Source organism: Drosophila subobscura, chromosome O (genome assembly GCF_008121235.1).
Source record: "Drosophila subobscura isolate 14011-0131.10 chromosome O, UCBerk_Dsub_1.0, whole genome shotgun sequence".
In the NCBI taxonomy this organism is placed as follows: domain Eukaryota; kingdom Metazoa; phylum Arthropoda; class Insecta; order Diptera; family Drosophilidae; genus Drosophila; species Drosophila subobscura.
Window position 1 is genome coordinate 16,923,732 of NC_048533.1, and position 10,909 is coordinate 16,934,640.

General features: G+C 44.9%; 1 protein-coding gene across 2 annotated transcripts in view; it reads left to right on the forward strand.

Annotated features, from left to right (window-relative positions):
- The window catches only part of LOC117898438 (polypyrimidine tract-binding protein 1), a 150,228-nt gene that overhangs the window by 38,491 nt on the left and 100,828 nt on the right, over positions 1 to 10,909 (forward strand). The gene's annotated exons all lie outside the window — the stretch shown is intronic.

The window sequence follows — 10,909 nt, forward strand, 5'->3', positions numbered from 1 at the left end:
ACGGCATCGGCAGCGAACAGCAGCCACCGTTGAAATCTCCGCCTCAAACGCTTTTGAGACAACAGCCCAAGAAGCCAGTCGTCCAAGCCAGGCCAGGCCAGGCTAAAGCTAAAGCTATAGTTAAGGCTAAGACGGGAAGGGGCTGCCCTCCCCCCTCTTCGATGCTCCAAGGACATGGACTGGTTGGGCCGTGCAGCGGGCAAATTGAAATTGAAATTGGAAGAAGCGAAACGAAATGAATTCTGGTGGCGCTAACTGGCCATCCAGCTGATGGCTTCCTGCTGGGGCTCGAACCGAACCGAACTGAACCTGTGCGTCCTGTTCCCCTGGCGGGTGGACGGTGGACGGGGTGCTGGCTGGCTGCTGGACGGTGGAGTGTGTCCCGGACGAACGCATTTGCTGGTGGCATAATTGGCGCTTATTTCCTGGACAGATGACGACCTCGACGACGTTTCGTCAAATGTTCTCTTTTTTCTCCTCGTCTTTTTTGCTGTTGCGCCTGTCGTTTTTATTGGTCACTGGAGGATGAAAGACCTCCTCCCCCTCGCCCGCTCCAAAAGCCATAGATTGGAGGTGGGCTGGGCAGGGGTTTCGGTGCACTGTGATTGACAGCTGGCACAAAAGTTTGCTTTGCTCTGCGAACAGATTATGTATAAATCTCAATAAATTTCAATAAGCAACAAAAGTTGTACCGCTGCTGCCTTTGCCCGCTTTGGCTTTGAAAACTTTTTATTTTCGAAGAGAAATCTCCTTTGGCACCCCGGCCCTCTTGATATTTGTATACCCTTTCCAGTGTGGGGGCGAGCTTATGATTTTTAAAGGTGAATAATATGCTTTTGATTTAATAAAGTAGGAGACAGATTTATAGGTAAGGTGAGGTTATCTTCCGTTGCTTCTTGCGCGCGGAGCACAGGAAAACATGTAAAATGTATCTGTTTGATTGCAGAATCTATTGAAGATCGGATGATTACTATCGCTAGAATGAAAAAAACTGTCCTTTGGCTCTTCGAACACCTAGTTTTGTAATTGTTGTATTAATGCTGGAGAATTTTGTTCTTCAAGTGAATGTCGTTTGGCTCAAATCTCAGAGTGAATAATATCTTATTATGTTTTTACAATTTAGAATTAATAATAAACAGGGTATTGCAAGGCTCGTTTCTCAAAAGCTTTCAAAGGTTTTAGTTTATTTTATTTTTTTTTTATTCCACAAAGTTGTTCTTTCTCCTTTTAATTCCTCTATTGATGCACTCAGGTCCTAGCCCTGATTTCACTCTCTATGCTCTAGGGAGAGAGGTTTGGGTCTTTTTACTGCATCTCTCTTTCTCTCTCTCTCTCTCTCTCTCTCTCTCCGTCTCTGTGTGTGTGTAACTTTATCAAATGAAGCGTATTAGGGCTAAAACTTTTAATTGGTCAAATGGCTGACATATTGTGCGCTTAAGTGACTTACACACACACAGCCACACAAACTGCAGCTCCTTTTGAGTGTGTGTGTGTTTGGGGCCAAAGTTGACTTTTGACGAGTCAAACAAACTAGTTTTAAGCGGATTTTCGAGATGTTATGGCAGCAGCGCAGCAGCACCCTTCAGGCCAGGCCCCTAAAGTATGCAACGCCTTTTTAGGTAAAGGATTAAATTTTGCATTTCAAAGAAAACCTCAATCCACATAGATATCCATGTTTTACTTAAAGTTAAAGCAACAAATAATCACCATTTTCATGTCTTTTGGCCCCAAAGGACATTCCATTTAAAGTCAATCAAGCCGTCAAGTCAAGGGCCAAAAATTGGTGAAGGAATGTGACGACTTTTCCCATCCACAGAGCGTAAAATACATACAAATATGCGGGGACGAGTACGAGTGTTTCTTTTTATATTTTTTTTGATAAAATATGCTTAAAATTAGATAAGCAGCAGCAGCAGCATAAATCCCATTGGTGCCTACAGCACCAGCATCAGAGAGACAAATGCACGAACGCAGATGTATACGTACACACAGAGAGACACACACTCGCGTGGATAAACAAACATGAGGAGGATTGCCGGGATTCGTGTTGGTCCAGCATGCCAGGGATTCAATTTCTCAAAAGGAATTTTTAAGCAAGACAGCAGAGCCAGAGCCAGAGCTAGCGCCAGCGTCAGTGCCAGAGCACAATGTGGCAGACAACAGAACAGATTTGTCTGCAGGGGGACAACAAAAACAGACGCACAGATAGAGAGGCAGTGGCGAAGAGGCAAAAGCGAAAGCTCAAGTTGAAAGGCGGGGGGAGGAAAAGGTTGCTGGGAGCAAATGCAAGTAAATTACAATTTAAGTGAATTTTTCATGGTGTCGAAAGCAGAAGAGTTAGCCTCCCTTTTTCTCTGAGCCAAGTCGGAAAACCAAGAAGGAAAACAGAGTCAGTGGCAGAGTCAGATCCAGAGCCAGAACCAAAGGAAGATAAAGGCCAAAAACCAAGTTGAAACAGAGACGAGAAACCTCAATGAGAGCCAAAAGATTTGTTGGGTGCAAATTGAATGAAAGTGGCAGAAAAAATGTTGCTAAATTATGCAGCAGCAGCAGCATCAGCAGTGGCAGCATCGTGGCAGTGACAGTGGCACTGGCAGCAGCATCCTTGATGGATCAGATAAGTTAATTTGCTTACATAAAAGGCAAGGGATGGCGCAGGGCAACGCGTAGATGCGCTGTCAACTTTAAGCAGAAATGAGATAGTTTTCCACACAAACACCCACAAAGTTTTCCCTTACTTTTCGAGGATATGTGGCAGAGAATGTTCGTGTGTGCGTGGGTGTAGCATCAACGTTGTCTGTGCGCTTTAAAGCTAATAGCAGCCACTTCATTTGTGTCACTCGATGGCACTTCACACGTGACAACAACAGCAGCAGCCGAAGTACCAGCAGCGACAGACACTGCAGCAAAAAGACGCACGCACAAGCGCTGAAGTGGGATCGGATAACGTTCGGGAGAAGGATGTGTGTGTGTATGTGGATGAAGATGAGAGGTATGCCACATAGTGGGGTCGACAAGTTTACAAAAATCTCCGAAATAAATACACGACAGCGACAGGCAGGCAGGCAGCCAGTCAGCCACGTGGGATTTGCATTAGCAGCTCTTGTTGCTGCCGCTTCAGATGCTGCTGCTGTGGCGTCTCCTCCTAATGGCATCAACGTATGCAAAAAAGTAACAAATTATATGGCACATTTAACCTTCGTGCCGTTAGGGGACTGCCTGTACACCGACTGTAAATGCTTGGCTCTCTGGCTGGCTGGCAGTCACGCACACCATTCAGCCCTCTCTCTTGGCAGAGGCAGAGGCAGATGGAGCGGTTGTATGGCGAGCTGACAGTGTATTTGATCTAATCTCTGATGCACACGAGTAATTGAGCATGCTAAGCTCTCTGGGAGAGCAACTCTGTTAAGATTAAGGTAATTTTGATTGAAATTCTGACAAAGAAATGCTCTAAAGTGGGTGAAAATTGTTTGGAAAATAGAATAGAATCAATGGAGTGGATGAAGAAAACACATTTTGATGATTTTCTTAGGCCAAAAAGCTGCAAGCAAAGCCCACTTCCATGAGCAAAAATAGTTTAAAAATATATCAATAATTATTTGAAAATATTTGAGATGATTTTAAGGCTTAAAAATAATTTGAACAAGCCGAAATGCATAATTCGAAATATCCAAGTACCACAACTGACTCTTCAACCTTTCAATCTCAAGCCAACTCCTTCCCTCCCGAGTATTGATTCATGTTTATTTATTTAATTTGAATGCCATTCAACGCTTCGCTTTAGTTTGATTTATCCGGCAGTTATCTGCGCGTTAACCGTTAACCGATAATTGGCCAATCATTGTGCAAAACGTCTAGTCAAACGCCATTGAGCTGTCAATTACTCAAAGTATTTCGTTGGCAGGGCGATAATTTTGGATGACATTCGGAGCGAGGGATTTATGATGATGCCTGTGTGTGTGTGTGTCTCTGTGTGTGGTTGGGTGGCAAATGCAATTGTGTATTTTGCATATAAAAATCAATTGGTTGTTGCCATGCCACAGCGGGTGTCAGTCTGTAATTTGTTTTAACGAAATTCGCTTTAAATGCAACGCGCAAAAGTGTGACACAAAGGGGCAGGGCCCTGGGTGGGGTCGGCTTGGGGGCAGTGTCATGAAATTAACACTTCTCGACCTAATTTGATATTCATGCATTTCTCATGAGAGAGAAACCAAGAGAGAGATAGGGGGAGAGAGAGGGAGGGAGAGAGGGCGGGCGAGCGATGATGACGCTGTCGGATCGAGTCAAAAGAAAAACTTTATCCCTGGAAATGTGAAGGCAAGTTGTTGGCTTGCCTTCGCTGCTGTTGCTGCAACGAAAAGTGTGAAAATTCCCCAGTTCCCTTCGGTGTACCCGTCGCAACCCACTCCCACTCCGCCTCTCGGGTCCTGGGTCCTGGGCTGCTGCTGCTGTTAATTTTTTGTGTTCAAGTCTCTTTAATGATAAAAGCCAACAAAGGCCTGGCGCTACTGGGGCTTAGGGCTCGGTCCCTTTCGGGCCTGTAGCTGAGACGCAGTAGGCCTGCCTGCCTCGTATTCTGTTGTAAGCCTTTTCACGGCCTCGTTCAACATTTCCTTTGCATATAATTAAGAAGCCAGAAGTAAAAGTTGCTGCCAGCCGCCTGCCGCCTGCCAAAATTTGTTTCTTTTTTCTTTATTTTTGTATTTTGCGGCTCTCGGAAAAGTCTGTTGTAATTTCAGGCCACAACATATTACTGGGGAAGGGGGCCTTTAAGCTGTTTTAATGCCCATCATTGGCTCTTAGCCACCGCCGTAGAGCCAGAGTCAGATGCATTGCGTGTAAGCCCTTTAAGCTCGTTCTTTCTTGCCGTCTAAGCCTTTTCTCTCTCCCTCTCTTCCGCCATTGACCGTTTGAATTGTTTTTCAATAATTTATGCTCACAAATCTGCCGCTCTCCCACTCTCCGTTCTCCTTCAATTTTTATGGCATTTTCTCATGAGATTTTCCAATTTTATGGACAAATGAGTGGGGAGTATTTTCCACCCAAAACATCAGCCTTCAGGGCTATTAGTGGTAATTCTTTATGCATGTGTGTGTATGTGTGTGTATGTGTGTGCGTGTGTGTGTGTGTGTGTGTGTGTGTTGTGCTTTGTTCTACCCTCCTTTTGTGCTTCTTCATTTTAATTTGCATTCTCTGCAGTGAAAAAAGTGTGGGGTGGGGGCCAGGGATGAGAAGTTTGTCACGATTCAATCAGTGGGCTGTTTTTCCCCCGGTGTTGTTTCTTTTTCGTGCCTTTAATAAATAAATACAAGTACAAAATTACATTTGGTTCCCCCGAGGGGCCAGGGGCAGCGAGAAATCCACTCAATAAACCGACTCTCACCTTTCCAGCCCGACTCTGCCTCTGCCTCTGCCTCTCTCTCATCCGTAAATTGGCTTCACAGGGATGCAAGGATGCTCACACGAGTATGTGGCAAAGGGGGAACGGAACGGGACGGACACAAAAGAATGAGAGTCGAAAAATGTGATTTGAATTTTTGGTCCTGCAGTTCTCTCCGTTCCTGCTTGATCCTTCGAGGCTTCTGCTTTTCTCTTTATTTTTGGCCAATTTGCAAATTTGCACAAAGGGGTGGCAAAAGCCAGAGAGAGATGGCAAGAGAGTGGGAAAGCCTGACAAGCGGTAAAGCAAATAAACAGTTAATGCTTTTATGCAAATTTATGCCATTAACACAAATAAGCAGCAGCACCCAGCACCCGTCCCACTTCCACTGCCACTCCCAATTCGAAATTTGAAAACAATTTGTCACTCAAAAGTCACTTTTTGCGAGCCTCTCCCCCATCTTTTCCTCCGCACACACACGTGGCCATGTGTCCTGACAAACAAAAGAAGAAATCAAAGCCCAAAAAATTACAAGTGCAGAAGTAAAATAAAAAGTGAGACGGCGACACGAGAAGGAATATCACTAAAACCCCAATGATAATGAAGATGCCTAGTCAGAGAGGACAGAGACAGATGCCCTGAGGGGGTGGGATGGTGGCAGCAGCAACAGCAGCAGCACCAACAGCAACATTGCCAAAAATCAAAGTCACTGAAAATTAAAAGTAATTTGTTTGCTAAAACACCCAAGACATTAGGCTGCTGCAGGGGTGAGTGCGATGTTAGGAGATGGGCAGGAGGATGTGCTCTGCTTTGGGGTGGGGCGTGGGAGGATGTGAGTGCTGGGGTGGGGCAGTGAAAATTCAAATTGAAATGTGAAACTCATGCCAAGTGGCAAGTGGATAAGAGACAACGACGAATCAACTAAGTGTGGCAGTTATAAATAGAGACCGTTGCGTAGTGGCCTACAACAAAAATAAGTAAAAATAAAGTGAAATGAAATGAATGCTCAAACACAGTGTGAGTGCAGGTGGATAGATGCGATGGAGAGAATAGCCTCTTAAATATGAAAAATAAGAGACTGTTTTTCCTGTCTTTGAAAATAATCACAGAAATATTTTGGCAGCTTTGAGCTTTTTTTTAGATAAATATAGGATTATGAGAGTATTCTTAGCTGGAGTCCAGGAAGAAATAGTTTTGAAATTACTTATTTTTACCTACCAAAAGTTAATAATTGTTTTCCCAAAAATGTATACTTATTGGAGTCAAAAGATCGTCCATCTGTACAGACGTTTCTAAGAAAATGCCCATGACTGTGCCTACCGTAAATCACAGTGTCTTCTTCCCCTCTCTTTGCCTCTTTCTATCTTTTGTTTTTGCTTGTGTGCGTGCGTTCGTCTGTGTGTGTGTGTGTGTGTGTGAGAGTTGATTTCTTGCTGCCAGCCCGAAAGTATGCAATGAACAAAAACGCATTAATAATTGAGAAGCTTTGGGGTGCTGCCACTTGCCACTTGGCTGTTTGCTCTGCCACTTGCCCCCAACTTACTGGTTATGCCACAAATACATACACATACAAATATATATACGAAAATTACATTTAAATTGCATTTTGATCTTTTATTTAAATATGGTGATTAAATTTTGTTTGTTTTTCCATTTTATTTTCCAGGTGAGTTCTGCTTTTGGATATTTATACCTGTGTCCCCGATACTTGTAAGTACAATATAGATATATGTAGATATTTCTAGATGTTTGCTATAAATCAAAGCTGGAAATTATGATAAATTATTACTTACGATTATGAAGGCAGAAAAGAGAGAGTGAAATTCACAAAAATTGAAATGTGAAATCTATTTTCATTAGGTGGCGCCTGAGCGCGTCTTCCTGGCCAAAAATTTCACTTCCCTTTATTTATTTATTATGCTAAAAACTTTCCCTGATTTTCCACACAGCTTTCCTTTCGTGCAAAAGTTTTTTTGTTTTGTTTTTTGGTGGAGTATTTCGTGCAACTTTATTATTAGCATGTCAGAACATCAGAACCAAAGGCTGTGCTGATGATGATGACGATGATGATGGGTACGGTAAGGGTGCTCGGTTCCCGCACTCAATATTGCGATATGCGATGAAATTTGAATACTTCTGGAAAGATTCTTTGCTCAGCTCTTTTCTCCTTCGACTAAGAAGCATTTCAATTAAAATTCCCAAAATGGTAAATGCTGCAGAACCAGGAGGACGACATAAATTTCATATCGACCACAGAGAACGAACGAACAGAGTCCAAACAGAGTCCGAGACACAGACACCGGAGGACTTTTGCTTAAATGCTTTTGTGGCTGCCCCCAAAGAGTCAAGAGGCAAGAACTCAAAAATGCAGTCCCCAAACTGGTTTATATTGCAACCGCAATAGCAATAGCAGCAGCAGAAGCTTGTGGCAGGGGCAGCAGCATACCTTTCGGAATGGCAAAGACAGACCAGACCAGACCAGACCAAGCCAGGCCAGGCCTCCTCCGCCTCTCCTCCGCTGACTTGTTTCTGCCAGCGTCTCAGTCTGAACTTGGCCAAAAGCTGCCAACGTCTTGCGTCGGCGCAGCGCCTTAGACATTTGTTTTGTTGTTGTTGTTTTTTATTTATTTGCAAGGCCCTGCTGCATGGCTTATTGTTTGACTTTGAAATTTGAATGCGCCCCGCCGGAGCACACTGACCGTCGACTGTTTAGCCACACAGAATGTGCTGGCCTGGGAGAATGTGCTGAGTGCTGAGTACTGCTGGTGCTGCTGCTGCTGCTGCTTCTACTGCCGACTTCATTAGGGTCAATAAACCAACTGCAAATGCAGCTGCAAGAGCAGCAGCGGCAGCGCCGTCTATGTCTATGTCTACGACTCTGTGTGGCCATGATCGTGACGTTGATTTCCGCACAATGGCAGTCGTTTGCTGCATGCCCCAGCCCGGCGACGACTGCAAACGAGAATTTATTTATGATGATGAAAAGTTTCATGTGAGAGAATCAAATTACAATTTTACTGCCTCAACATGAAATATTAATTGAAAATTAAAGAGAGTCTCGAAACATTTTTCATGTTCTTTCGGTTCGAGGACGGATTTATTTTATTTCTGCTTCATTAAGTCGGGAACATTTCTGCGGTTAAATGTGTGCCACATCGTTGGTGCCACATTTCAATGAGAATCACTCCAAATCGCTCTTTTAAGTCTCTCTTTCTACAGTTGTGAATATGTTAAGAGCTTTCCAGATATTTTGTGGAATTTATTAAATATTTTTGCTCGGTTTCTAGAGGATTTTATAAGGATTTCCATTGCTGTTATTGCACTTCTATGTCTTAATATTGTCTGGAGCAGCATCTGAGAGAGTAAAATATGGCAAAAATTGTCCTGAAAATATTGAGAAATTAACTAAATCTCTTGGCCTTTGGCTTCCACAATAGAGAACATTTTTAAGGCTTATTTTCCATCCAAGCTCAATAAGTGAAAGCCGATGGCATTGGTAATTTTTTAAACTAGAAAACTCTATACTTTTTCCACGCAGTCACTTCCACTCCACCCAAAGAGCTGCGCCCAGCAGACACATCAGACGCCGTCGATGATGATGATGACGGCCGTCTAACCAGTAGTCCGTTCGTCCACTGCTCTGTGTGTCTTGCAGTGCTTTTTGTCTGACGATTTTTGTTACAAATTTAGTTGCAATTCATGAGAAATGTTACGCGACGTGCAAAGACAACGACGCGGACGACAAGTGTTGTAATTTCTTTCTCATGGCCAGCAGCAAAACGGATCAGTCATCAGACAGTGGCCAAAATGGTCAATGTACTCTCGCGCGAGTCTGGTTTGACTTGTCTAGCGACAAGAGGCACTCTCTTGGCCACATTTTCTTGGCTTGCCTCTTGCCTCTTGGCACCAGACGGAGCTGCGTTTTCCCAGCAGCGCCCGGTGTGTGCGTCTTGCATTAGAATCGGCATTCCTGTGAGGCCATTCAAATGCGGCAACCAGCCAGCAAGTCTGCGCATCAGTTGTTGGCTTCTTGTCTGCTGCGCTGATTTGCCGCCGGAAGTTCGTTGCGTTTTGCTGTGGCACCGCACCCCTCCACCCCAGTGGACACGACTCTTCTACGCCTCCTCCACTCTTCTACTGTTAACAGCAGTGGAGAAAAAGCTTTCCCGAGCTAACAGTGCCTGGCCAGCCTGCCCCTTCGATAGGGGACGGCATCCTTTTTCGAAGACTGTTGTGGCGGGAGCTTTTGTTCCCCCATGTTGTAGAACAGTTTTGTGGCCGTGTCTGTCGTGCTGCGTGTTTCCTAAAACCGGTTTCTTCTCGCACACACCAGTTGCGCATTTATTATGCATGGAGAGGAGCCGCCGCTCTGTGGCATGCCACCACTGGCTGCCTGCCTCTGTTGGCACGGCTCCTTCTTCCTGTTGCTTCTTTCGCAAGTCCCTCTCGCTCGCTCTCAGTCTCTCGGTGGCCGTGTGTGTTTGTGCCAAGTCGCTCTGCGGTCTCTTTCTGGCTTCGATTGCGATCAGTTTCTGTTTCTGTTTTTGTCTCTGGCTCTGGCTCTTGGCTCTGGCTGTTGTTGGCTCGTTAAACCTTGGCCTTGAGGCCCTTAAATGGTGCGCTATCATCGACAAAGCCAAGCAACAAACAAAAAAAGGAAGAGCAGATACACGAAACAACGAAGCAGGGAAAAATTATTGAAGTTGGCAGTGGCCAGAACAGGCTTTTGGCTTGGCTCTTTGGATGAGGCTCCTCATTATCTGTACTCTGCGCTTCTGGCATGAAATCAAAAATCTTGGCCTGGCCTTCGCTTTCATTGTCTGTGTCTGGCTTTTGCTTCTGTTGCTGCCACTTTTGGCTCGGCTCTCTTCTAGCTTCACTCGCTTTTGATTTCATTCAAATTCAGAAAAGTTTTGGGCTCTCCCCCCGAAACATTGCCGGCTCATTAGCCGTTAGTTTCGTTTTAAGCCAAACAAAAAGCAAAGCGTACAGCCCGTCGCTGTAAACTCAATCTGTGGTGATGGCGTTGGCGGTTTGGGGGGCATGTTGCAAGCACTATAAATCACAATTTAAGCAGTGCAACCGCAAGGAGGCCGCCAGCAGCCTCCGCCTCCGTCCGTCTGGGCCATATAATTCCTTCCAATCAGCCAGCAGGCAGTCGAGCAGAGGAGCAGCAGCAGCAGCAGCTACGCGAAGGTCGCCAAAGGTAAATCCCGGCTACAGAGCGTCTTATTATCTACTTCCATTGTTGCCGCGTTTTGCCTTTGTTGCATGCCCCTGCCCCAGCCCCCGACACCGCACTCCTGTTTGCAGTTACCAAAATTATATTCTACAACGACTTTGGAGTACATTTTTCGGGCTTCTTTTCTGGCTGGCTGGCGGGCTGGCGTGCTGGGATGTTGCTTCTTTTCAATTGAAATTAAAATTTGTAAAACCCCTTTTGGCCCCAAGGATTGTGTCCTCCTTTGTTCTAGGCAAGTAAGTCCGCCAGGAAGTTGCACTTTGCATTCGCCACAATTTGGGGCCAGC